The sequence below is a fragment of the Echinops telfairi genome, unplaced genomic scaffold (assembly GCF_000313985.2).
Source record: "Echinops telfairi isolate 266 unplaced genomic scaffold, ASM31398v2 ScPeMD7_15;HRSCAF=58, whole genome shotgun sequence".
Lineage (NCBI taxonomy): Eukaryota > Metazoa > Chordata > Mammalia > Afrosoricida > Tenrecidae > Echinops > Echinops telfairi.
The window spans coordinates 3687962-3693984 of NW_022103912.1; the positions used below are offsets into that span (position 1 = coordinate 3687962).

The 6023-nt window shown below is 42.2% G+C and overlaps 1 pseudogene; it reads right to left on the bottom strand.

Moving 5' to 3' along the window:
* Positions 1 to 2933: 2933 nt before the first annotated feature.
* LOC101638401 lies at positions 2934 to 5350 on the bottom strand (annotated as a pseudogene).
* Between the last annotated feature and the right edge of the window lie 673 nt (positions 5351 to 6023).

The following is a 6023-nucleotide window of genomic DNA, read 5'->3' on the forward strand; positions in this document are numbered from 1 at the left end:
ACTTTCATGTATAGAATGATCTTAACTATACAAATGAAACTACCCATATCTGAAATGATTAATGAGGTAAAACAAATAAAAACCACAATGGTAAGGAGGGGAAATATTAAAGAACTGGAGGATATAGTTATGTGGTTCATCAGTGCTACATTGCACCCTGGATTTATTATCCCTTCCTTGTGGCCCCCTGAGAGGGACTGTCCATATCTTATAGGTGGGTTTTGGGTCTCCACTACATCCATGTCCCTTCACAGTGATTTAGTTGATTGAGGGATTTATTGTTTCCCTGCTACTTGTTTACTTCCCTGGCCACTTGTTTACCTTCAAGCCTCTAAGACCCCAGACCCTATATCTTTTGATAGCCGGCCACCATCAGCCTTCTTCACCACATTTGCTTATGCACCCATTTTGTTTTCACCGATCATGTCAGGGAGGTGAGTATCATACAATGCCACACAATTAGAATAAAACCTTCTTGTACTGAGGTAAGATTTAAGTAGAGGCACAAAGTCCATCTGCTTTCCTATAGCATTTGCATGTCTATACATATATAAACAAATACACATTTATTTATATATTTACAGATATACATACATATTTCTTCTTCTTTCCTCTTTTTCGTTTTTTCCCCTCCTGCCCCACTATTATGTGTACCCATCATTCACCTCTCAGTAATTCCTCTCAGATACAATTTGATTCATTAAACATGACCAGAAAAGCTACTCCCTTCTCACCATCAATTTTAGAACCCTGTACCCATCATACCTGTCATTAGTGGCTCACCACTCAACTCCCCCTGCCTCCTTCCCCTCATGCCCCCCAAACTGTCGGTCCATTTGCTGTCTCCGGAAGATTGCCTATCCTGCCTATCTTGTATAGATAAACACACACACCCCTCTCCAAAACAAAACAAAAAACCAAACCATACAAATAGTTACAAGTCTAACAGGGATCCTGACATAGAGCAGATTACTATCTCTCTGTTAAATAGAGAGCAGAGCATGCTGTCAACCATGCTTAAATCAGTCCAGTCCCCCTTTCTTTCAGTGTTACATATCCCAGGTCCTGCTTACCTAATAATACATACACCCTTTTAGTCTTCAGCCTTTGTGTCTGAAAGGTGAGCATCCTGGAAGTCCTCATTACTATTATTGCAGACAGGGATGGAGCAGTCTAGTGCCCACCCCCACCCTCACCCCGCCTTATGCCTTTAGACTCTCCATGTGGCCCCCTTGTGAGTATTCCCCAACCAGTTCGGATGGGGTGCCAAGTGCTGCCCCTGAGTCAGAAGTCTACTATTGGAATTCTTCAAGGACTCCATAGGCTTCGCTCTCATCACCGGTCTACTGTGCTCCCCTCTCGATTTGCCCCATGTAGGCAGGTCAGACTGACCGCTCTGGAGTCTTTTTGTTGTTGTTGTTGTTTTCAAGTGAAGGGGAAATACACATGAATTAAGCCCCTGACTAAGCCCCTGGTGAATCATTTCTGACCATGAACCAGGGTTGGGTCCAGCCGTGCTATCATGTAGAAAGCGGAGTGTTGAAGATGGATGCAGTTAGGTTAAAATTGAGCACCCTATCAAGTGTTCTTCATAATGATCCATATGTTTTTAAAATATTTTTAATATTTTCTTTTTTGAATATTTTCTGCTCTTTTAAAATATTTTTAATATTTTATAAAAAGCAGTTTTTAATGTGTTCTGCTTTTTTCTATTGAGGTTTTTGTCTGTTTTACTTAGTTATTGTGTTAGTTTTTTAAAAAATATTTTCTGTATATGAAATCCAGGATAAGAAAATCTAGAGCTACAGTAACTGGATTAGTGATTCCTTGGGGTTTGATGAGGAGGTTGGGGAAATGGGAAGATAATGATGAGTGAAAGAATGAAGGAATTATTCCCAAACTCATTGTGATGATGCTTGTACAATTCTTCTGGATGTGCTTGGACTGTTGAATTGTGTGATATGGGTATTCTTTTCCAGTAACATGTTTTCTTTTTAAGCTGATAGAAAGTTCTTTCCACTGCTTGCCTACGCCCTCTACCCCATTCATAATCATTCCCACGTGGTCTTTCACACCTAGTCATTGGCAACAATAATGTCTGATGCACAGAGGGCATGATTCTTGGTGTTTTACCTGAAACCTGTAGCTGTCTCTGCCCTGTGGAATGTGACAGTCATCACCACTTTGGAGGAGCAAGGTGGAAACTGGTGGGAATTAACTGGACCATCGTCGCACTGCCCAATGTGGCACAGTAGAACTCTAAACTCAAACAAAGCCTGCGGGGCTGGGCAACTGTTCATTCTGTTGTCTGTGACATCCCTATGAGTTGGAGCCAACTCAACGGCCTCAAGAACAAGATCACTTATTATGAGGGTAATGCTCCTGCCTTTCACCCATCTCGATTGGACATCTTCCCAAATCGTTGAAGCTTTGTAACAAGTTGATGGGCATACAGCCCCGTAGAAGCACCGATTTTAGATGCTTCAAGTGTTTCAAAGACAGTTAGGAAAACCCCAGGCAGATTTGGCAGCTTAGATTTTCTTTCTCAAAGGACACAGGATAACCATGAAGGCTTGCTATGAAGAGGACGTTTGTTTCATTTTGTTTGTTTGATGTTTAAGGTGAAACATCCAAGCGGTTTTTTCACTATGAATGTTCACACACAGCAGCTCCATCAGAGATTTCAATCTCCTCTTCTGTTTGAAGGTACAGGAAGCAGAGATCACCCTTGAACTACTACCTATAGTTACCTGCTAGAAGTGAAACTTAAAGTGAAAAATATTATCATGTGCATTTTCTCTCTTCCTTTTGAATTGCACAATGTAACAAGAGTGACAGACCTGAAGTTACAGTCTCCAAACAGACCCAGGATGGTTGTGGTCCACGTTCATTGGCAATTACAGCACAGAGGACACTCTCTGTGGATTGGGATGTCATCCAAGTGGAGGTGGTGGAGGCTCATTTCCCTTCTTACTCTCTTTCAATTTAGGTTTTCTAAAGCAACATCTAAAGGCATAATAGCTACACAGCCCATAGCACCAAAATCTGACCTCTCCCGGCGTTTATCCTCAACTGACGACGAGCTTTCTTCACGTCCTGAAGCCGACTGAAGGAGCTCGTGGACAAACAGGCTGCCGTCTGTACACTCACTTTCCGAGGACGGGCGCTCGGCTTCAGACGTCTTAGGATCATTCAACCTGGTTAAATGAAACTGGGAATTCTGGATCGCTTGCTGACTGCTTTCTGAATTCGCTGTGCTGGTGGTTGCTGTGGATTGTGTGATTGTGGTGGTGACACTGCTTGTGTTAGTATGCCAGGTTGTGACGTGTGTGGCCTTCAGTTGCTCCCTTGCTGTCTGGGCATGCTGCTGCTCGAGTGAAGCTGCTGCTCTTTGTTGGGACTGAGAAGCAGAAGGGCCCGAATAATTACGTTGTCCTCCTGCAGAGCATTTCACTCCTGGTAAGTGAGGTAAAAGCTCAGCTATAGGATCCACGGCTTCCCTACTCTTGGAGACTATGAACTCTGAGAAGAAGAAGATCCATCAGTAAAACCGATAGTAAAGGGTATCTTTGATTTATGAGCACGAGGACCACCTAATCCCCAGCCAGAATGAAACATTCTAGTACATGTTGAACCCCACTCGATTCATCTAAGTCTCGATGGACAAAGTGTTCAAGTGAAAGGTGAGCTGCACATCCATGTGTGACGTGATTAGGATCACCTCCAGGTAAATGCTGCACATATTGGACAAATCACTCCTGTTTTGCTTTAATAGATTTATTGACATATAATTCACATAGCATACAATTTTATCATTCAATTATATTAAGAAGAGTTGGCAATCAACGCAATCAATTTCTGAACATTTTATTTCTATACTCCTTGCTGTTAACTCTCGATTTCTCCCCCAATCTCCCCGGCCATGCTCACAAATCAAAACCAAAACCAAGATCATTGCTTTTGAGTAAATTCTGACCCACGGAGACCTTACAGGACATAGCAGAAACATCCGTTTGAGGTTCTGAGGCTGTCAATCTTTACCGGCCCAGAAAGCCCCATTTTTCTCCAGCAGAGCCGTTGTGAAGTGATGACTTGGGAATTAGCAGTCCAACACATAAGCACTATGTCCCTGGGGCCCCTTTGTCCACATCCCCAGGTAACCATCACTCCACCAATCCACTCACCTTGGATTTCATGCACAGAAAAACAGACAAGCAAACAACAACAAAATGAAATAAAACAGGAAACAGCCCTACTCAATACCAGTCCTCAGGAAGAGATTACTGAAGATAGGAAGACTATATAGCAAAGTGTTGTAAACAAACCAGATAGTGCCTAGCTAGCAGAAAGAACAGCTTCTGGAATCTTAAAGGCTTGTCTCCAAACGCAGCCGTGTAAGTGAGGCATCACCTAAGCCCACACCAGCCTGTGTGATCCAAGGATTGTAAATAATAAAATCCCAATCCAAAGGAGGGAATGGTATCAGAGCTTAAATTGTGAGCACTCAGTTTGCAGAAGACTATGGATGACAATGGATGCTCAAAATCCATTTGAAGGGCACCCACAAAATCCAAGGGCATGAACACCCTAGTTAACTAGCAGAGAGCATTGTAAATTTGATCATGGCAGCTACAGTATTAAAATTTAATACCCTACCATGTTATCTCCCCTTGGACCTCTTTTTGAAAGTCATTTCAGTTTTTAATTTGTTCTGGTTTCTTTTCAGTTGAGGTTTCCCTATGCTTTGTTTTGTCATTGTAGTTGTTGTTGGTGCTAGTGGTGGTGTGTGCGTGTGTTGTATGATTTTTTTGTACATGAAATTCAGGAGAGAAATCTATAGAGACAATAACTGGATTAATAATTACCTAGGGACATGGCAGGGAAGGTTAAGGAAAAATGAGGCATTAAAACCATGAATATAAGAAAAAAATGTTCTAAAATTGATTGTGGTGATGATTGAACAATTCTCCTTAATATGACTGAATGATTAAATTATATGATATATGAAATTATATGCCGAGAAAACCATTGAAAAAGAAACAAGCAACAACAAAATGACAAACCCGAACAAGAAAAACTTCAATTGAAAAGAAAGCAGAAAATATTAAAAGCTGCCTGCTCAGAACTACCAGGTTCTTGAAGCGATGTCTCCATGTTGCCCATTTCCCCACAATGGGAGCAAGCGAAAGCCTGTGACCGCTTTGCCAAGAAAGCTTCCCCACCTCAGTGCACATCCAAACTCACCCTTGTGATGATGCAAGGCATTGGGTGGTGTGTTGAATGCCTCCTTGGTGTTGCACCACTTTTTATAACAAGTTGCAAAGTGATAAAGATGGTAATTGTAGCAAATTAAACACGTCTATCTGTGATCTCAACATTCTCTTTTAAACATACATCACAGTTGGCCCCTTCTTGTGGGGACGTTCCAGTCAGCCTGTGGGCTCCTCCCAGGCTCAGGCTGCAACGCTCCCTACTGTGTTCCTGTGATGCAGCCAGGTGACTCCCGCTGGACTCCTGGGCCAAGGGAGCTGGGTGGGCAGGGGTGGGCTGCTATGTGGTCCAGCAGCCAAGAAGTTTTGAAAATATGGAAAATGGCATTGGTAAGGAAATGGCCAGGAAAGCGGAGATGAGAAAATTACTTCCATCGCCACAATGCACCCGCTCATTCTTTTAAGGGTACTAAATACTCTTCTAATAGAATTTCATTGGGAAACTGTATCCTGTCAACATTATCTGCCTGGTTTTGCTTCTTCAAGCTTCTTTTTTGTTCTCCAAACACAAGGGATATTTAAAACAAACACCATGGATACCAGAACTGCCATTTTGGAGTGGTATACATAAGGAGCTCAAAATTCTTTGGGGAAGGGTTAGAGAGATTCCTTCTTCAGAAGTGTATAGTCAGGAAATAGTAACTTCACATGATACATTTATATTGTCTTAAGTTGCTAACTCTGTGGTAATTTGTTGTCCCAGATAGGAAACTAGTTTACAGGGTAAATTTACTACTGCTGCATGTCTCTGCC